Source organism: Zonotrichia albicollis, chromosome 6, assembly GCF_047830755.1.
Source record: "Zonotrichia albicollis isolate bZonAlb1 chromosome 6, bZonAlb1.hap1, whole genome shotgun sequence".
Classification (NCBI taxonomy): Eukaryota; Metazoa; Chordata; class Aves; order Passeriformes; family Passerellidae; genus Zonotrichia; species Zonotrichia albicollis.
In genome coordinates, this window is record NC_133824.1 from 184,789 (window position 1) to 207,508 (window position 22,720).

Below are 22,720 nucleotides of genomic sequence, written 5' to 3' on the forward strand. Positions count from 1 at the left end.
GATTTTTATTATATATTTCTCTATGCCGATTTAGATTTCTATAGTACTTATATTATTTAAAATAAAACCCCTGCCTCTAACGAAAGAAAAACCACAGACACCCCTTTATTTAAACCACACTTAAAATTTTAAAAATTATTTTGTTTGTCGTAATTCTATTCACATTTACATTTGTAATTTTCATTTATTATATTTATAGATATCTTATAGATTGGAGAGAATACCTTTTATATAATAATGGATATATTCTTTTTACACAACATATTTCTTTTACTTATATTTACGTATATTAAATATTTATCGATATCGAGATATATAGGATATAATTGGATTTCTATTTTTATACCTTTTATGAAATCTCCAGCCTATACCCCAATAAAAGCCAAACAATCCCCAATTTTTTTAAACTAGATTTAAACACAAATCCTGTCACGGCTGCATTGCACAGCAGTGCCCCGAGCTAATCTGACACTTGTTCATCTCCTGTACCTGAGACTGAACCCGCTCACCTTGATCGCACCTGGCAGAACCATTTTCGTACCTTTTCCTGGCATTGCTTGGGTTTTCTCTTGCCTTTTTTGTGGCCTCTATTGCCTCTCTTTCTTGCCTTGTTTCTTGGGGCTTTTCCTCCCTTTTTCCTTGACGTTTTCTGGCATTTCTTGGGTTCTTTTCTTCGTTTCTTCTTGCCCATCTTGGGGGTTTTTTTCTCTTTGTTTCTGGGGTTTTTTTCCATTAATTTTCATCCCCATTCAGGTTTTTTTTTTTTTTTGTTTTTGTTTTTGTTTTTTCTGATTTTATTTCTTGCCCATCTTGGGGATTTTTTCTGGGTTTTTTCTTGCGCATCTCCAAGTCTGTATCCTTTTTTTTTTTTTTTTTTTTTTTTTTTCCCTGCGTTTCTCCTTGCCCTCCTTGGTTTTTTTTCTTTGGCCTGCCTTCCTTCCTTCCTGCCTTCCTGTCCTTCTTTCTTTCTTCCTTTCAGTTCCATTCCTTATTTTCTTGTTTTCCTTTTCTTTCCTTCTTTCCCTCTATGTCTAATCTTGGTTTTCCTTTCTAGCTTTAGAATAAAAAAGCAGCACTAGAAACTTTCGGGCTACCTGGCAGTAAAAAAAAACTGCAAAACGAAAATGATGTAAAGAAAACTATTTACTCCCTGGCAGCCTGAAATTTTCTACTGCTGTACGTGACATAGAGCTTTTATTCCTTCTTATAGATAGTTGATATTTTATACTTACTTTATACAGCGCCCCCTGCCGTGTGATCCGGAGACCTGCAGGGAGAGCGCTGCGGCGTCCTTCGGTTCTGTTTCAAGAAACTCGGCTCAATTCGGCTTGCTTCGGCTCTTCGGCCGAACTCGGCACGCTTGGGCTAAAGTCGGTCACATTCGGCGCATTGTCTAAATGCGGCCAGTGTCGGCTACCCTCGGCTATCGATTCCAGTCGGCTATCCTCGGCTCTTGGTGTAAACTCGGCTGTTTTCGGCTACACACGGCTCTTCGGGTAAACTCGGCTCTTTTCGGCCACACTCGGCTCTTCGGCTCAAGTCGCCTCTGTTCGGCCACACTCGGCTCTTCGCCTCTACCGAACAATTCGGCCCCGCTCGAAATATACCTATTTTTACATTGGAAGTATACATTTCTCTTAGGATTTTTACTTCTCTAACACTTGCAGGATTCAAAATAAAACCCCTGCGTCCACCCATACATGCCAAATACAAACCCCTTTCATTTCAACTGTATTTCATTTTTTTTTTTTAATAATATTTTTCAAATTTAGATCCACATTTATATTTAAATTCTATACTGATGTGTGTTCGATTTTGCATTTCTATTTTCCCATTTATTTATAAATTTATATTCTATGTTACAACTCTTCCTATTACTTCTATTTTTTTTCGTATTTTTATTCAGATCTTTATATATTTATTATATCTTTCTGTGTGAGGATTTTTACTTCTGTAGCACTTCCATTATTTAAAATAAAACCCCTGCCTCCACCCACGTTAAAGCCAAAAAGAAAACCCTTTCTTCTCAACTGTATTTCAATATTTTTTAAAATTCTGTTTTTCAGGTCCATATTCACATTTACATTTAAAATGTATACTTACGTATGCTGTTATTTGTATTCTCCATTACATCTCTTCCTATTATCTCTATTTACTTATATTTTGTGTTTATATCTATATTTATATCTTGATTGTATATCTCAATATTGAGAAATATAGACCAATAATATCTACATTCATATCATTTAAAATAAAAACCCTGCCTCTAACCCAGTAAGAATAAAAAAAACCCCAACCCTTTCTTTCAAACAATATTTAAATAGGTTTTATCCTTATGTCTGATTTTTATATTCCTATTTGCATTTATAATGTACATTAATGTATATTGCTTACTTATACATTTATCTTTATCAATCTCAATTTGTACATAAATTTATATTCTATATTACATCTGATGCGAGCAGTTATATATTTTTATACATATTTTTATACATTGATTATATATTTCTGCGTCAAGATTTTTACTTCTGTAACACTTATTTAAAATAAAACCCCTGCCTCTACTTAAATAAAAGCCAAAAAATTCCCTTTCTTTTAAACTATACTTACCTATTTTTATATTTATATTCCCATTTATAATTTATATTGCCGTATCATCTTATTTCTATTCTATACTACAACTCTTCATATTACTTACCTATATTTATAGTTCAATTTGTAGTCATAGTTTAGCAATCTCCCTTTATATATTTATTATCTATTTCTATCTTAAGATTCACATTTCTATAACACTTCTATTATTTAAAATAAAACTCCTGCCTCTAACCAAATCAAAACCAAGGACACTTCTTTATTTCAACCACATTTAAAATTTAACAAGTAACTTTATCTTTCAAAATTATAATCATATTTAGATTGATAATTTTTATTCATTATATTCATAGCTATTATATATATCTTAGGGAGAATGCCCTCTAATATAAGCATAGATAGAAAATTTCTGTATTGTATATTTCTTTTACTTGGATTTATTTAATATCAATATTTATAGATATTTGTATTTCCCTATATATTTGTATCTGAATTTTTATTTTTTTCTATTTATATGATTTATTAATAAAAACAGGTCTACAACCTAATAAAACCCCCAATTTAACTATATTTAACTATTTTTATATTTACAATCTATATTTATATATCTTTGTGCATATATATAATAGACTATCATTTATCTATATGATAATATCTTACAATTCCATACCATGAATTATAGTTTTATATATGTATCTGTTCTCTATATTTATGTTTACCACTCTAATGTTATATTTCTTTTTAAATGTATATTTATTTCTATTTTCATCTCTATATTAAACCATATAAATAAGCCACAACAATACCGTACCTTTGTCAGCACCGGCACGCAGCACACGCTCATCCCATCGCAGCACATCAAAACAAAACCTATTTTTATCACTAACGGAACAAACATCCCACAACATTGAACCCTCATAAACACTCAAATAAACCTAACCCAAAATAAATTTTAAATCCCACTTCAACTAGCCCAAAACCTGCGCACATGCTCATCATAAACGTCCTCCTAAACCAGTATCTCAAAAACCCCAAGAACCTCAAATACACCGTGAAAATGACACAACTGCTAAGAAAAACAAACACCCACTAAAATTAAATCAAACCAACTCACTAGACTCAAAACTGTACAACTGACCCTAAACAGTACTAAAAGAAGCCCCCAAAGCTCTACCTTTATGCTAATGCACAAATAAAAAACAATAATCTATAAAACTTAATTTAAAATTAAAAGAAAACTAATTCAAAGCATAAAAATAAAAAATCTAAACTGTTAAAATACTAAAAAATATCACTACCCAAATTAAAAAACATATTGCCTATAAAAACCCACCACGTGAATACCCCTGGCACCAAAAATAAAACTAAAAAAACCTATCGAACCAGAAAGAAAACGGAACTTAGGAAAACCAAAACCATAACGTTCAAGTACTCACACCACATCCCTTACCGGACAGCAACTATAAACAACATCAAACCATACAATCAATTCTAAAAACCACCTTAAAACCACTACATTGAAAAACCTGTCAAAAATTAAACACTGCATTTAACCAAAGCCATCGAATAAATTCACACCCACAAACTCCGGCAGCCCACCTGGCCCAACCAAAGCTGGATGTTTATGCATACAGTAAACAAAGCCAAAACCCCAGTAATACCTATCACAAGTCTGTGAAAGAAACCTATTGAAATCAATCCTGCCTCAAATACAAACCAACCCATCCAGAAAGTTAGTTCACTCAAAAAACAACTTACACTGAGTTAATAATACCAAGAAATAAAACAACACACCATATACCACCAATGAATATAATAGTCAAGTAAAGAAAAACTACATTTTTTTTTCTTTTTGTTTTCTAAACTAACTTCTTTTATTAGCTAGAACAAAAGATTTTGCCAGGACTGTAACAACAACTTCTTCTCCTCCTTCTCCTTCTGAAATGTCCCTTTCCCAAATTCCTTACAACTTCTGAGTTTACATCCAAGCAAAAAGCGAAATTCGTGCACTTGTGCGTTCGATGCTCCTGTCAGATTCTCTGTTTCCCTCCACATCTTCTTACGCTTTCAGTCTTCACCCTGTCCTGCCGTGATGAGTTTGACGGAAGAATTGGTAAACGTTAAGAGAGGCTTTCCCTGCCTCCCTCCCCAGCGCTGGTTTACTTAGTGCATTTCATTCAATCCCAAGCCGGCAATGATACACGCTCACCTCAAGGCTCATGTTATGAACAAAAATTCAGTTAATATTTTTTTTGTGAGACGGAGTTGCAGGGACGCCATCAGGTCGGTTTCTGCCAGGATACTTAGTGCTTTGTTATTGTAATACCGGGTCGTTGAGGCTTATCTCTTCTTTTGTATTAGTAAAAAGCCTGGCTGTGTGCGGTGGACATTTCCCCCGAGGCTGTGCTCTCTTACAACATAGGGAAGACACCTGAGAGGGTGGGGGGGGGTTATGCAAAGTGACTCCAAAGTCCAGAATGCTTTGTGGGACCCCGACTCGAAATGCAACGAGAAAACCCCAAAAACAACGAGCCAATTACGAATTGAGAGACTAAGGTGATGTCTGGATGTGAGGAGCCAAGTGCTGAGCCTGCAGAGATGCGGAGCCCCTCTCGCCCTGACCACGGGAGTCGTCCCCAGCGCTGAGACTGAGGGGACCGCACTGACAACGCAACATCTAAAAGGGACATCAAGCCCTAAAAAGCTCCCACGAGGACTGGATCCCCCGGCTCTGCCCCTAGTGGGGCTCATTAGGCGGTGACCGCACTCGCGCTAATTAGCGCGCACGAGAGCAGCGGGCTCGGTTCGCCTGAGCTCGGCTCCGTTCAGGCAGCCTCGCAAGCCTGGCCTCGGTTCGCTCGAGGCCGTCAGGTTCGGCCGGTCTCGCCTTGCTTCGGCTGAGCTCGTTCCATTCGGCCGAAGGAGGCGTCGTTCGATCGTGTTTTTACAAATATCTTTCTCTATAGATTGTATATTTCTATATTTAGATTTATACTTCTATAATACTTCTATTATTCCAAATAAAAACCCCGTCTCTAACCAAATAAATACAAAAAACAACCTTCTTTTAAACGAGATTGAAATATTTTTATACTTAGTATAATTATATTCCCATTCATATTTATAGTTTCTTTTGATGCAGTGTACTAATTATATATAATATATGTAAAGTTCTAGAAATGTATTTAAATTATTATTTATATTATGTGTCATATCCACTGCTACAACTAACTTTATATATATATCTGTATTTATTTATGATATATTCCTGTACTTAGATTTCTACATTTATATTGTTTGTATTTATAATTTTTATAATCAAAACCCTGCCTATTGACAAATAAAAACAACCTGCTTTATTTAGCTATTTAAAAAAATATTTTCATGATTATAATTTTCATGTTTATATTTATAATTTATTCGAGATTACATGAGAACACACCTGCTCCTGCACCCCAGTGGGGCTTCCTCTCCTGGGGACCTTGGGGTGCCCCAACGGCATCAGAGCCCCGAGTCTTCACCCCCCTCTCCTCTATTTAGAAACTACACAGGAACTTTTTTCTGGAAACAAAGACATTACCTAAATCCTCTCCCCGTGTCCCAGACAGATAGATATTCAGTTATTAGTTGGCTGGACAGCAGTTTCTAAAATAGAATGATAAACAAGGTGTGAACATTTTAGCTACAAGCAAATAGGCAAATCTGAACAAGGTACCGATGGCCAGCCACCGAAGTTATTTTGAAGCAATTTTTTAAACAATAAAATACTGCTACCACAAAAATAAAGCAAAAAGCTAACTACTGGCTAAGAAAAAATTAACTTTTGACAGCAACAACATTCCAACCACACAGGCTTTTTTCCCAATATCATACCTTATAACTACCTCTCTTGGGAATTCTCATCATGTATCCCAAAAGGAATAAATACCTTAGAGCGTCCTAAAGCAAAAAGTAGCACACATGAGCTCCTCACACTCCTGGCAGTGCACTGAGCTCCTCACACTCCAGCGCAGCGTGCACTGAGTCTGCAACAAATTCTGCTCAGTGAGGGTCTGCAAACAAAGGTTCAACTGATGAATTGAACTGATTTTATAGGGATGTTTTCTAAGCACAGAAGCACAAAAAAGAACAAGCAGAAACAATTCTTAAATAAATCTGCAAGTTTTATTTAGCATATATGCGAGTGATTTCCACCCTGTGGCTTCTCACTTTGATTTGTCTGTAGGTTCAGGAAGATGACAATGCACACTCTGCCTTCCCTGAGCCCCCACGGCAGCTGAGCGCTGCTCCGTGTGCTCAGATCGTCAGGAGCTGGATTACACGTACCCGGACGGACTGCAACTGCTCTGCTGCAGATTCAGGAGACGACGGCAGAGAGGGGCTGGCCGAGGCGTCGTCCGAATTCCATTTCTGTGTGACGAGAAGCGGTTTGTTCCCAACAGCTGCAACATCCCCGGCTCGCTTCCGTGGTGAGTACCGATGGCACACAAATGGCAGCCCGAGGAAATCGTGTTCTGGGCTCCAAGTGGCTGGGACAGGGTCTGATTTTTTGTTTTGTATCTGTATGACGATTAGTACGACAGGGCTCTGAGGGATGACATGGCAACACAGAATTAAAAACTCCTCGATAGGATTACATTGACTTCTAGGAAAAGACAAAAGCCTATCACCCTTCTGAAATCTACTTTTAATCCAAAGCACGGGGATTGTCAGTATACTGCACCTTCCAGCTTTTCAAAGCAGCTTACTTCTGAAGACCAGGAAACATTGATTTCTACAGAAACAATGGGCAACCCCCAGGCTAATTTAAGCACTACTCTTTAATAGAGGATCTGCCAGCGTGCCAGTCCAGCTTCAAGTGCACTTTATTTCAGTCTCACATCCCCACAAAATTCTTCTCACATCTTCCAACCCTGAAATCTTCTTTTTCCCCTAAGGCTTCTCATCATTAGCAATTTCCAAGTAACATGGTATTTTTACAACATTCAAAAATGTCATGCTGGACTGTGCTAGAGAGTAATCTGCAAATATAAGCTTAGCAAAGATTGAATTGACTTGTCCAGAGAAAAAACCTACAAGTGAACACCCACACCTGCCTACAAAGAGCTGACAAGCCCCTGGCAGCTACCACATCAAAGCACAGTGGATGTTTCTAATAGAGGGTAAGGATAACAATACCACCTTTTGTTCGCTCCAGCTTGTTTTCCCTGCAGTCATATTTTGCTTCTTATGATTGTTTTAGTCTCTGTATCTTTTTGGACAGCACCGAGCCTGACGACAAGGACACGAGAGTCTTTCCCTGCCGTAGGGAGAGAACCAGGAAAACAGTTAAAAAAAGAACAGGGTAGTTTGAAATTCATACTTCCAGTGAGAAGCAGCGCCTAACAAACAGAACAAAAGCAAACAAAGCACGATAGCTCCCTGGGGACAGAAGACTTATAAACCCTCCAGGATTTACGACCAACCCCTTCAGGACAGCAGCCAAGTGTCCCATGAGGTGGTGCTGCACCAAAGAACGATCTGACAGGTTCCAAAGAGTCAAATGCACAATATTTTGCAAAGCCGTAAAATCTTGCAAAATAACAAAAATACGATAGATATAAACTACAGGGCAAGAGTACAAGTGTTCGCTTTAAGAGCTGGAACCATCCAGGTGAGCACCTGATAACTGGATCCTCACCAGAGTTTGAACCCTTCGGTACACAGAAGGGTTTTCCCCAGAAATTTCACAGACTGAGTTTTGATAGAAGCACATTTGCCAGATCCTCAGAAGCATCACCCATTCTCCAGGTGTCTGCAGAGAACTGCAAATGGCTCTCACGTAGTTTGAGCTGGTTCTCCAAGGTCTCAGGGTGAGTTTCACCAGATGCAACCAAATCGGGCACCTCCCAGTGGGACAGAAGGAACCCAAAGTTTGGGTAAGCAGAGCTGCAGCAAATACTGAGGAAACAAACATAACAGCGTAAAAAAATAATAAACCATCCATTTTTTTTCTCTTGCTTTTGTTTTTTTCTTATTCAGATCAGCATAGCAACTAAAGAGAAGGTGAAAAACTCACCATTACTGAACATTTCATCATCTGTAAGCCGAGCATCCTTAGCACAGAGGACTCCAAAGTTAAAATTCACCGATCCCTGGGAAATAAAACCAAATATTGTATGATAAACAGTCAAACAGCAGACATAAAAATTTGTTTCCTCTAAGGACTTTCAGGTATGTATCTATCTTTGCATACATCCTACACATTAGAACATACACTTTATACCATCACCTAATACATAATATTTTACCTTTAAATTCTGATAGTATAGCATGAATTTTTAACTTAAATTGGTGATCTATTATTATTAAGTTGGTACTGAAAGTTATTTCTGCTGTCACGTTCAAAAAAACATTTTTTTTTTTTTTACTGTAATGAGGAATCGATTTCAAAGTCATCACAAGCCCATCAAAATACAAAGCTGTATTCACTGGACGGGTCTGTGAGCTAGAAGTAGTTAGGCTTGTACTTCCCTCTTGTTCTTCCAGAACCGATAAATCCTGTCAACAAAACCAGGATCTTTAGCCCACTGCTGTGAAAGATTCTACAAGGATGATGGTTTGATTTGTGTTTACAAGTTTTGATTTGAAATGGCCAGTTCAATGGATAAAGACAGTTTCAGTAGTATTACGTTACTATTATTATTATTATTTCTATTATTATTTTTACTATTACTACTACTATTATTATCACCTGCTACTGGAAGAAACAAACCAGTCGTACCTATACTTAATTACTTTTATTTCCAGAAAATAATAAAGAAAAAGAACCAAACCAAAAAAAGTCACTTCCTACCTTTTATATCAAGGGATGAAAAACTTCTCTTGGGCTCTTCTCCAATTTATCAAGACTCATAGCACTGAAAGGCAAACAAAACAGTGCTTTATAGAAGGGCAAGTGCACATTTCAAGGCTGAACCACCAACCGATTGCAGTGACAGCAGTTACAACATGAATCGTTCCGAGAGCCTCTGTTAAATGCAATGTTCTGTGGAACTGCCATTTCTTTCCCAAAATACTAACTTCCAACACTTCCTAAACGTATTTGGTATTTTAAAACAACAGAAGTTAGTGAGACACTGTGTGGAGGTCAGGTTTAAATTTATTTCCTTCTAAAGCACAGAGCTCTGTTCCATCACCCTTCACTTCGGCTCTGCACTGAATCACGGTAAGCATTTGAGGAGTGCTCAATAACCAATTCTATTTCTCTCTTTTTCTAGTTCTCTCTATTCCTAAATAACTAAAGACAAGTCCAATGAAAAATGACAAGTTCAGCATCAAAGTCACACTTTTTCCCTTTGTCTGGTCAAGAACAGGCTCTAAATCCACTTAGTGCTGCCTGCAACGATTAAGACGTGCAAAACCATTTTTACATGTTTTATAGGTTTATCATAAAAGCCACGGAACGCAAGCTCTGAATTACAGGAAAAGGTACACAGTCAAATATCTAAAGGGATCACTTATTTGTAAATGCATACCTTGACAGAGATCGCACTGAGAACGTTTCTGTGGGACTCTAAGGGAGACATATTTTCTGAGTACCCTGTAAACAAGAAAAGCTAGGATATATTACAGGACATACCCACTTTTTCTATAGGCAAATAGGATTTTTAATAAAAACAACTCAGTTGAAAAAGAAAGAAGAAAACCAAGGTCATTTTACTCAGCTATATTTACTCCCGATTTAGGGAAAAAAAAAAGTCACGGGTGCTGCAAAGAAAAAAAAAGTGAACCATAAACGCCTACAGTACAATTTTAAAACAAGTGCTCGGATAAAAGAATCTCATGGAACGTGAAGTAGAAAAAAAGTGAAACCACTATCAGACCTGCCTATTTTCTCACCTTCGTACAAGAAAATCCTAAAAGCACTATAAAGTCACTGCCTAAAACCGGTCATGGGATGTAACCAAGAACAATTTAGGCATTTGCTAATCTAGACAGAAAGCTTTTCTGGATGCTAGTGTCAAATCACAAGTTTTGTCTTTCAGAAGCCCGACAATGCTGGAAAGCACTTTCCCTGGGGCTCGGGAGGGCAGGGGCAGAAGGGGATGAGTTTGCAGATCGCACCTGTGCCATCGGAAGGATACAGCCCGCCTGCTCCCTGCGCTGGGCATTCTCCCGGCCATCTCTGGCTTTACCGCTCAGCGCCGCTCCATCCGTTTGCATGGCAGAAAGAGCCTCGAGCACTAGCGCAGGCAGCAGCCCAGTCATTCCGGCGATATCGCAGCGCCCTCTGCTCGCAACGCCCAACACGCGGCGGAGCCGCCTCCGCCCGCAGCACCAGCAGCAGCCCGCGGGAGACGGCTGCAGCTCGGGGGCTGCTGCGCCTCCGCCAGCCTGAGGGCAGCCGCCCCACCGAGACCGCGGGAGCGCCCGGCGCCGCTCGCCCGGGGCGGCTCCTGCAGCTCCCGGCCCGCGGCAGCAAAGCACCGCCTCGCCCTCCGCCATCGCTACCGCTTAGTAAGGCCGAAGAACCGGGCCGACGCCCCTTCCGCGCTGCTCAGCTCCGTGCGGGCGGCCAGACGGAGGCTTCGCCCCTCCGGCGTCGCCGCCGCAGCGCCGTCCCGCGCGAGACTGGGCCCGGGAGCTGCCCGCGCACAGCCCCGCGCGGCCGCCTGGCACGCCAGCCACTCCGGTGCCGCGCCAGCCGTTGCGTCACACGCCTCGCCGGCAGCACGGCCTGCCGGGAGTTGTAGTCTCGGGCTGACAGCCACTGCTCCGTCCTCCGCCACCGGGAGCTGCAGTCCCTCCCGGGCATCAAACGGGTCCTTCGCCCCTGGGCGGGGAAGGACCTGAGGCAGCAACGCTCCTCCCGAATGCCCTCTCTTTTTCACTCCAACTCTTTTTTCTTTTTTCACTCTGCTTTTCACCCCTTCCCTTCCCTCTGGTGCTCCTGATTCCTTTCCTTTCCTTCCCTTTTCCTTTCCTTTTCTTCTCTTTCTGATCTTGGTTTTCCTTTCTAGCTTAAGAATAAAAAAGCAGCAGTAGAAACTTTCAGGCTACCTGGCAGTAAAACAAACCTGCAAAACGAAAATGATGTAAAGAAAACTATTTACTCCCTGGGAGCCTGAAATTTTCTACTGCTGCACATGACATAGAGCTTTTATTCCTTCTTATAGATAGTTGATATTTTATACTTACTTTATACAGCGCCCCCTGCCGTGTGCCCCGGAGACCTGCAGGGAGAGCGCTGCGGCGTCCTTCGGTTCTGTTTCAAGAAACTCGGCTCAATTCGGCTTGCTTCGGCTCTTGGTCTAAACTCGTTTCAGTTCGGCTCTACGGCCGAACTCGGCACGCTTGGACGAAACTCGGTCACATTCGGCGCATTGTCTAAATGCGGCCAGTGTCGGCTACCCCGGGCTATCGATTCCAGTCGGCTATCATCGGCTCTTCGGGTAAACTCGGCTGTTTTCGGCTACACTCGGCTCTTCGGCTCAAGTCGGCTCTCTTCGGCCACACTCGGCTCTTCGGCTCAAGTCGCCTCTTTTCGGCAACACTCGGCTCTTCGCCTCTTCCGAACAATTCGGCCCCGCTCGAAATATACCTATTTTTACATTGGAAGTATACATTTCTCTTAGGATTTTTACTTCTCTAACACTTGCAGGATTCAAAATAAAACCCCTGCGTCCACCCATACATGCCAAATACAAACCCCTTTCATTTCAACTGTATTTCATTTTTTTTTTAATAATATTTTTCAAATTTAGATCCACATTTATATTTAAATTCTATACTGATGTGTGTTCGATTTTGCATTTCTATTTTCCGATTTATTTATAAATTTATATTCTCTGTTACAACTCTTCCTATTACTTCTATTTTTTTTTCGTATTTTTATTCAGATCTTTATATATTTATTATATCTTTCTGTGTGAGGATTTTTACTTCTGTAGCACTTCCATTATTTAAAATAAAACCCCTGCCTCCACCCACGTTAAAGCCAAAAAGAAAACCCTTTCTTCTCAACTGTATTTCAATATTTTTTAAAATTCTGTTTTTCAGGTCCATATTCACATTTACATTTAAAATGTATACTTACGTATGCTGTTATTTGTATTCTCCATTACATCTCTTCCTATTATCTCTATTTACTTATATTTTGTGTTTATATCTATATTTATATCTTGATTGTATATCTCAATATTGAGAAATATATACCAATAATATCTACATTCATGTCATTTAAAATAAAAACCCTGCCTCTAACCCAGTAAGAATAAAAAAAACCCCAACCCTTTCTTTCAAACAATATTTAAATAGGTTTTATCCTTATGTCTGATTTTTATATTCCTATTTGCATTTATAATGTACATTAATGTATATTGCTTACTTATACATTTATCTTTATCAATCTCAATTTGTAAATAAATTTATATTCTACATTACATCTGATGCGAGCAGTTATATATTTTTATACATATTTTTATACATTGATTACATATTTCTGCGTCAAGATTTTTACTGCTGTAACACCTATTTAAAATAAAACCCCTGCCTCTACTTAAATAAAAGCCAAAAAATTCCCTTTCTTTTAAACTATACTTACCTATTTTTATATTTATATTCCCATTTATAATTCATATTGCCGTATCATGTTATTTCTATTCTATACTACAACTCTTCATATTACTTACCTATAATTATAGTTCAATTTGTAGTCATAGTTTAGCAATCTCCCTTTATATATTTATTATCTATTTCTATATTAAGATTCACATTTCTATAACACTTCTATTATTTAAAATAAAACTCTTGCCTCTAACCAAATAAAAACGACCGGATAAACCCTTCTGGCACGTTGAAACCATAGAGACGGCAGCTGGGAGGACCGGAAATTGTCTCCGCCATCTTGAAACCATAGAGAGAAAGGACGGGACGACCGGGTAAACCCTTCTGGCACGTTGAAACCATAGAGACGGCAGCTGGGAGGACCGGAAATTGTCTCCGCCACCTTGAAACCATAGAGAGAAGGGACGGGACGACCGGATATACCCTTCTGGCACGTTGAAACCATAGAGACGGCAGCTGGGAGGACCGGAAATTGTCTCCGCTATCTTGAAACCATAGAGGCGGGGGACGGAATTTATTACTAATTTTTTATATATCTGCATATAGTTGCAATACATTTCTATATTTGCATTTTTGTTTGGCTTGTGTTTCCATTTATATTCTCTATTCATATATCTGTATACATACACGATGCTCTATTAAAAAATAGAATAACTAATTGCAACATATAATGACTTATGTTCCATGTTAAATTTTAAAAATTGACCGAATATATAAAAATAACGTTGGCTCATTCCCATTTCTACACATCTATTTCTTTTGTTTCAATATAGTGAGAGTTATAATTGTATATTTAAAATCCAATTCCTAAATGAAATGACAGAACAAACAGCATCAAATTCCCACCAATATCTTCCAAAAACATCGAGACACCTCCAACAGCCAAACAAGCGTCAGAGAAAAAACAAAGAACACTCTTGTCAATAACAATTCTCATCACGACCGAAAAATGGAACCAAAAGAAAAGAAAACCCTATAGAAACACACACAGCAAATTACAAAAGGTACTAAAAAAAAGTCAAACCAATCTTCTAACCTCCAGACAGTGCCACTCACCCTGAACGTTACTAAAAAAAAAAAAAAACCGACAAAATTCTACCTCTACGCTAACTCAAAGAATAAACAATCCTCTGTAAAAATAACTTTAAAAACTGAACTAATTAACAAAATGGAAAACATCTCAACCGCTAAAAACTAAGAAATTAACTACCCTAGTAAAAAACAATTTAAAAACCCACCATATAAATACCCATGTTCCCAAAATGCCCCTGAGGAACAATACTCAAAGACATTAAAAGACAACAACAACAACAAAAAAGAAAATGAAGAAACCACCAACAAGAATAATCCCAAAAACCAAATAAGCCTAAATCTGCAACAAAAATATTATTCCCAACTGAATAAACCCATAGTGCCTCAAGCTATCAAAATAAAAATAACACCTAGAAACAAACACAAAGCCTAAAGACAAACGTAACCATAAACAATGTCTCCCAAATTACCCGCAGCCATAAAACATACACTACAATCAAACCAACCAAATAAATAAAAGCCCTGGAAGACGATAAACACACATGCAATTCTCGAGATTAAAAACCCGCTGCTATGAACGACACGACGCTACCTCAAAAGCCCACCGAAACAAACACTACCCGCTCACGCCAATAAAAGCCACCTCAACAGAATTAAAATCCGAACCGCTGCTTCGCGCTACGACCCGTAAAAACCATTGCGCGCCTTTCTAAACATAATACCCCGGCAAAAAAAACATATCCGACTATGAAACCCAATCCGAAACGAACCTTTATCATCCCCACCGGCACCGAGAACCGCAGCACTCAGGAAGAACCCCGTAGCCCTTAGCGTACCCCCGCTGCAAACCGAGCACAGCGATGCAATCAATGCCGAAAAAGCGCCTCCGAACCGCGGCACCGCCCCAGCACCGCGAGCAGCCGAAGCCCGCGCTCGCTGCCGGCCCCGGACGGAGCGCGGCTCCCGCCAGGAGACCGGCTCCTCCGGCGGCTCCTCCGGCAGGCGGGGCCGGCGCCGGCCCGGAGAGCCGCGCCCGCTGCCCCTGCCCGGCGGGGCCGGCACCGGGCCCGGGGGTGGCGGCGGCGCCCGAGCCCCGCGCCCGGAGCGGCCGGAGCGGCCGGCACCGCCCGGGCCGCCGCAGCAGCGCCCGCGCCGCCTCTGCCGCCCTTGGCCGGCCCGGCGCGGCTCCCTCGGCTCGCACCGGCGCGGCTCCGCCACCGCCGCCCTTGGCCGGCCCGGCCGCGCCAAATCCCCCGTGCGCCCCGGCAGCTGCCCGGGCCGTGCCAGCGCCGCTCCCGAGCGGCAACGTTCCGGCCCGGGCCGCGGCCACCACAAGCGCCCTCCCATGCAGCGGCACGGCCCCATTGCAGCCCTGCAAACGCTGCCACAGCTGCAGCTTCCCGCAACCGAAGCCCGAAACTGACGCCGCAGGCGGGGCTCGCCTCCCTTCAACAAGGGCAAAGAAGTGTCCTCTCCCCTTCACGTTCGTCCCCTACGAGAGCACAAAAGAAGGGGCGCTCCTCAAATGAAAGCCTTCGACTGATGGCAAAGGGCCATTTCCACCTCCATTCAAACCCTTGAAAAGGAGGGACACCGCGGCTGCCCCCTCCATTTCAACCCTAGGGTGATGAAAATGGGGTGGCTGCCTTCAAACCAAACCCATAACACCACAAGAATACTTTTCCCATTCCCCTTCAAATAGAACGCAGGGATTCCCTGTCACCCCCGGGATACCCCCAACAGCCTGGAAAAGGCAGCTTTTCCTGCAATCAACGCCCTTAAAACCACAAGTGAAGAGGGATCCCCTCAGTTCAAACGCAGACAATAAAAGAAGAGGAGCTGCTTCCTCCTCCTTAATCCCTTTCGTCCTCATAAGCTCCATTTCTGCTCCTGGGGAAGCGGGGAGGGACTGGCAAGATGAAATTGCAAAGGGGAAGGACAAAATTCCCCGCTCCAAACCCACACGGGCTCACCTGCTCGGCTGCTGCTCCCCGGCACAAAGATTCGTCCCTCGGCACAAACCCCTCCACTCAGCAGCTCCATGCAAAAATGTACAGAGGCAAACTCTCCCCCCGTTAAAACCGCCCGGGGCAAGAGCCACCCCCTCATCATCCTCACAGCTCACACCTGGGCTGCTCCGAGCCCCATCATCCTCACACTCACACCTGGGCTGCTCCGAGCCCCATCATCCTCACACTCACACCTGGGCTGCTCCGAGCCCCTCATCATCCTCACACTCACACCTGGGCTGCTCCGAGCCCCCATCATCTATTTGTCACATTTATATTCGCTTTTAGATTTAGAATTTATATTACTGTATAATATTTATTATAATGTATATTACATCTCTTCATGTTACTTACATAGATTTCTATTTCTATTTCTTTTTAAATTCATAGTTTAGTATTACATCTTTAGATTTTTATTATATATTTCTCTGTGCCAATTTAGATTTCTATTGTACTTATATTATTTATATAAAAACCCCTGCCTCTAACGAAAGAAAAACCAAAGACACCCCTTTATTTAAACCACATTTAAAATTTTAAAAATAATTTTGTTTGTCGTAATTCTATTCACATTTACATTTGTAATTTTCATTTATTATATTTATAGATATCTTATAGATTGGAGAGAATACCTTTTTATATAATAATAGATATATTCTTTTTACACAACATATTTCTTTTCCTTATATTTACGTAGATTAAATATTTATTGATATCGAGATATATAGGATATAATTGGATTTCTATTTTTATACCTTTTATGAAATCTCCAGCCTATACCCCAATGAAAACCAAACAATCCCCAATTCATTTAAACTATATTTAAACATAAATCCTGTCACGGCTGCATTGCACAGCAGTGCCCCGAGCTAATCTGACACTTGTTCATCTCCTGTACCTGAGACTGAACCCGCTCACCTTGATCGCACCTGGCAGAACCATTTTCGTACCTTTTCCTGGCATTTCTTGGGTTTTCTCTGGCCTTTTTTGTGCCCTCTATTGCCTCTCTTTCTTGCCTTGTTTCTTGGGGCTTTTCCTCCCTTTTTCCTTGACTTTTTCTGGCATTTCTTGGGTTCTTTCTTCGTTTCTTGTTTCTTCTTGCCATCTTGGGTTTTTTTTCTGTTTCTTTCTGGGTTTTTTTCCGGAAATTTTCGTCCCCATCTTGTTGGTTTTTTTTTTTTTTTTTTTTTTTCTGATTTATTTCTTGCCCATCTTGGGATTATTTTTTCTGTTTTCTTTTATCGGGGTTTTTCTCGTCCATCTTGTTTTATTTTTTCTCGTTTATTTCTTGCCCATCTTGGGATTTTTTCTGTGTTTTTTCTTGCACATCTCGAAGTCTTTATCCTTTTTTTTTTTTTTTCTTTTTTTTTCTTTTTTTTTTCTTTTTTTCTTTTTATCTTTTTTTTGTCCTTTTTTTTTTTTTTTTTTTTTCCCTGCGTTTCTCCTTGCCCTCCTTGGTTTTTTTTTTTTTGGCCTGCCTGCCTTCCTTCCTTCCTGCCTTCCTATCCTTCTTTCTTTCTTCCTTTCAGTTCCTTTCCTTATTTTCTTGTTTTCCTTTTCTTTCTTTCTTTCCCTGTATGTCTAATCTTGGTTTTCCTTTCTAGCTTTAGAATAAAAAAGCAGCACTAAAAACTTTCGGGCTACCGGGGAGTAAAAGAAACTGCAAAACGAAAATGATGTAAAGAAAACTATTTACTCCCTGGAGCCTGAAATTTTCTACTGCTGTACGTGACATAGAGCTTTTATTCCTTCTTATAGATAGTTGATATTTTATACTTGCTTTATACAGCGCCCCCTGCCGTGTGCCCCGGAGACCTGCAGGGAGAGCGCTGCGGCGTCCTTCGGTTCTGTTTAAGAAACTCAGCTCAATTCGGCTTGGTTCGGCTCTTGGTCTAAACTTGTTTCAGTTCGGCTCTTCGGCCCAACTCGGCACGGTGCGGCTAAACTCGGTCATATTCAGCACATTCTCTAAATGCGGCCAGTGTCGGCTCCACTCGGCTATCGGTTCCAGTCGGCTATCATCGGCTCTTGGGCTGTTTTCGGCTACACTCGCTCTTCGGGTAAACTCGGGCTATTTTCGGCTACCATCGTCTCTTCGGGTAAACTCGGCTATTTTCGGCTACACTCGGCTCTTCGGGTAAACTCGGTTGTTTTCGGCTACACTCGGCTCTTCGGGTAAACTCGGCTATTTTCGGCTACACTCGGCTCTTCGGGTAAACTCGGCTGTTTTCGGCAACACTCGGCTCTTCGGTTCAAGTCGGATTTTTCGGCCATCCTCGGCTCGCTGAGGGCGGGAGAGCGGGCCCGGAGCACAGAGGGAAGGTTTATCCAGATGCCTGTCACAAACCCGCAAAAATACGCCCGCTCCGCGGCGGTCGCTGAGCCCCACAGCATGTATCGGATACGCTTCAAACGCACAGAAAAATCCGTCGGGGCCGCCATGACGTCGGTATTCCATGCAGGCAGTTCACTTACACCCACCAGGGTCCTCACTTCCCCGCCATCTCGAGAAGGTCAACGAAAAGTCCGGAGACACCCCGCGACACGCCACTCCCAGCATGGCGGCCTCTCGCCTGCCTGCCGGCGCACGCCTGCAGTACCGCGCTCTGCCCACAAGGCGGCAGCACTGCCGCCCGCCCCAGACGAGGGCGCAAGCGCGCCTCGGGGTTGCGGGCAGCGACGGCGGCAAAAAAGAACAGGGCGACCCCAGACAAAAACTGCTCTGAAATAAATGCCAAAACCTGCCTCTTATCCGACCAGAACCAAACAAACCGCCTTGGTTTAAAATCCTATTAAAATCAATTTGATAGTCCTATTTTTCGTATTTATATTCACATGCATATTTATAGTGGACATTGATGTAGCATGTAATTTATAAAATATATTCTGTCTATTCCTACTGTTTCTATTTATTTATATTTTGTGGTTTTATGAATATCTTTCTATATTTATTGTATATTTCTATGTTAAAAGCATGATAGAAATGTAATTTTAATTATTAAAATAAAAATCCCATACTAACTAAACAAATACAAAAAAGCTCTATTCTTTTAAACTATATTGAAATATTTTTATATATATAGCTTGCATGACTATATTCACATTTATATTTATAGTTTATATTTAAGCATTATATTAATCATGATATATAATATGTGTCCTATTCAAATAATAGAAATAAATTATTTTTTTAAATTATGTACCATATCTACTGCTACAACTTATTTTATCTTAGATTTTTAATTTATATTAGCCTTACCTATTTATGATCTCTTTCTATACTTAGATTTCTACCTTTATATTATTTGTATTTATCATTTTTGTACTAAAACCCCTGCTTTTGCCAAATAAAAAACAAAACCCCCCTTTATGTTAAACTGCTTTAAAAAACTTATATCAATATGGTGTAATATATAACAAATTATAGATATGATAACATAAAATTGATATAAATTTATTTATATCTATTTCCTATAATACACTACAATAAGATATAAGACAGATGAAGAGTAAAATTTCTATAACTGTTCTACCTAACTGTGACTACGTGCAGGGCAGGGCAGCTCTGATCGTAAGTGGTACAATATAAGTACGTACAATATAGGCTGAGGTAAACAGTGCAAGTGTAAACAGAGCGTAAGTACACACAATGTAAGGTGACACACTTACATACAGTATAAACCAACACAGGTACACACAATATAAACCAATATAGGTACATCCAATGTAAGTACATATAGTATAAACCAACATAGGTACATACAGTATAAGTACATACAGTATAAGCCAGCATAGGTACACACAATAGAGGTACATACAACATAAGCCAACATAGGCAAATACAATACAAGCCAGGACTTGAGATAACTCTCTGGAAGACGAATTCTTGAGCCCTGTACCCTTTGAGAAGATGGAACCTAAGGAACTGCTGCAGTCACCTGAGGAGGTGCATCTGAAAAAAAGTCAGGACAAAAGTCAAAGGGCTGCAGAATAACTTAAGTGCTCGGCTAAATTGGGCTGTAATCGGCTAAACTCGTCTATTGTCGGCTGCATTCGGCTGGATGCGCCTCTTCGGCTCGTTCGGCTCGCTTCGGCCGAACTCGGAGCTGCTCTGTACGTTCGGCGGGGCTCGACTTCATTCAGCCGAACTCGGAGCCGCGCTGTGCGCTCGGCGCGGCTCGGCTTCATTCGGCCGAACTCGGAGCCGCTCTGTGCGCTCGGCGCGCCTCGGCTCGCTTCGGCCGAACTCGGAGTCGCTCTGTGCGCTCGGCGCGGCTCGGCTTCATTCAGCCGAACTCGGAGCCGCTCTGTGCGCTCAGCGCGGCCCGCTTCGGCTCGCTTCGGCCGAACTCGGAGCCGCTCTGTACATTCAGCGCGGCTCGGCTTCATTCAGCCGAACTCGGAGCCGCTCTGTGCGCTCGGCGCGGCTCGTGTCGCTTCGGCCGAACTCGGAGTCGCTCTGTGCGCTCGGCGCGGCTCGGCTCGCTTCGGCCGAACTCGGAGCCTCTCTGTGCGCTCGGCGCGGCTCGGCTTCATTTAGCCGAACTCGGAGCCGCTCTGTGCGCTCGGCGCGGCTCGTGTCGCTTCGGCCGAACTCGGAGCCTCTCCTTGCGTTCGGCGCGGCTCGGGTTTATTCGGCCGAACTCGGAGCCGCTCTGTGCGCTCGGCTCGCTTCGGCCGAACTCGGAGCCGCTCTCCATGCGTTCGGCGCGCCTCGGCTCGGCTCGGCTCCCTGAGGGCGGGCAAGCGGCGCCGCCTCACGTTAAACGCGCCCGGCTCGGGGCTCTCCTGCTGCCGCGTCCCGCGGGCGGCCCGCCCATCGCACGGACACGACCGGGAGCGCGGGGCGGCACAGGGGCTCATTAGGCGGTGACCGCACTCGCGCTAATTAGCGCGCACGAGAGCAGCGGGCTCGGTTCGCCTGAGCTCGGCTCCGTTCAGGCAGCCTCGCAAGCCTGGCCTCGGTTCGCTCGAGGCCGTCAGGTTCGGCCGGTCTCGCCTTGCTTCGGCTGAGCTCGTTCCATTCGGCCGAAGGAGGCGTCGTTCGCTCGTGTTTTTACAAATATCTTTCTCTATAGATTGTATATTTCTATATTTAGATTTATAATTCTATAATACTTCTATTGTTCCAAATAAAAACCCCGTCTCTAACCAAATAAATACAAAAAACAACCTTCTTTTAAACGAGATTGAAATATTTTTATACTTAGTATAATTATATTCCCATTCATATTTATAGTTTCTTTTGATGCAGTGTATTAATTATATATAATATATGTAAAGTTCTAGAAATGTTTTTAAATTATTATTTATATTATGTGTCATATCTACTGCTGCAACTAATTTTTTCTTGTTTTTAAACTTTATATATATATATCTGTATTTATTTATGATATATTCCTGTACTTAGATTTCTACATTTATATTGTTTGTATTTATAATTTTTATAATCAAAACCCTGCCTATTGACAAATAAAAAAACCCCGCTTTCTTTAGCTATTTAAAAAAATATTTTCATGATTACAAATTTCATGTTTATATTTGTAATTTATTCTATATTACATGAGAACACACCTGCTCCTGCACCCCAGTGGGGCTTCCTCTCCTGGGGACCTTGGGGTGCCCCAACGGCATCAGAGCCCCGAGTCTTCACCCCCCTCTCCTCTATTTAGAAACTACACAGGAACTTTTTTCTGGAAACAAAGACATTACCTAAATCCTCTCCCCGTGTCCCAGACAGATAGATATTCAGTTATTAGTTGGCTGGGCAGCAGTTTCTTAAATAGAAGGATAAACAAGGTGTGAACATTTTAGCTACAAGCAAATAGGCAAATCTTAACAAGGTACCAATGGCCAGCCACTCAAGTAATTTTGAAGCAATTTTTTAAACAATAAAATACTGCTACCACAAAAATAAAGCAAAAAGCTAACTACTGGCTAAGAAAGAATTAACTTTTGACAGCAACAACATTCCAACCACACAGGCTTTTTTCCCAATGTCATACCTTATAACTACCTCTCTTGGGAATTCTCATCATGTATCCCAAAAGGAATAAATACCTTAGAGCGTCCTAAAGCAAAAAGTAGCACACATGAGCTCCTCACACTCCCGGCAGTGCACTGAGCTCCTCACACTCCAGCGCAGCGTGCACTGAGTCTGCAACAAATTCTGCTCAGTGAGGGTCTGCAAACAAAGGTTCAACTGATGAACTGAACTGATTTTGTAGGGATGTTTTCTAAGCACAGAAGCACAAAAAAGAACAAGCAGAAACAATTCTTAAATAAATCTGCAAGTTTTATTTAGCATATATGCGAGTGATTTCCACCCTGTGGCTTCTCACTTTGATTGGTCCGTAGGTTCAGGAAGATGACAATGCACACTCTGCCTTCCCTGAGCCCCCACGGCAGCTGAGCGCTGCTCCGTGTGCTCAGATCGTCAGGAGCTGGATTACACGTACCCGGATGGACTGCAACTGCTC

The 22,720-nt window shown here is 41.6% G+C and overlaps 2 long non-coding RNA genes across 3 annotated transcripts in view; both read right to left on the reverse strand.

Annotated features, from left to right (window-relative positions):
• LOC141729314 (uncharacterized) overlaps window positions 1-22,720 on the reverse strand; it is a 78,610-nt gene that overhangs the window by 14,195 nt on the left and 41,695 nt on the right. Inside the window, exon 1 of one of the 2 annotated variants that reach the window (XR_012580666.1) lies at window positions 542-847. The exons of the other annotated variant lie outside the window; for it this stretch is intronic. This is a non-coding gene — a long non-coding RNA (uncharacterized LOC141729314). Of the gene's footprint in view, window positions 1-541; window positions 848-22,720 lie in introns of those variants that run through there. 2 annotated transcript variants of the gene reach the window in all.
• LOC141729308 (uncharacterized) lies at window positions 6,752-15,166 on the reverse strand. Its single transcript, XR_012580658.1, has 6 exons — window positions 13,266-15,166; window positions 11,773-12,175; window positions 10,110-10,174; window positions 9,428-9,491; window positions 8,651-8,726; window positions 6,752-8,532 (listed from the first exon to the last, which is right to left on the reverse strand). It is a non-coding gene; the product is annotated as an uncharacterized LOC141729308 (long non-coding RNA).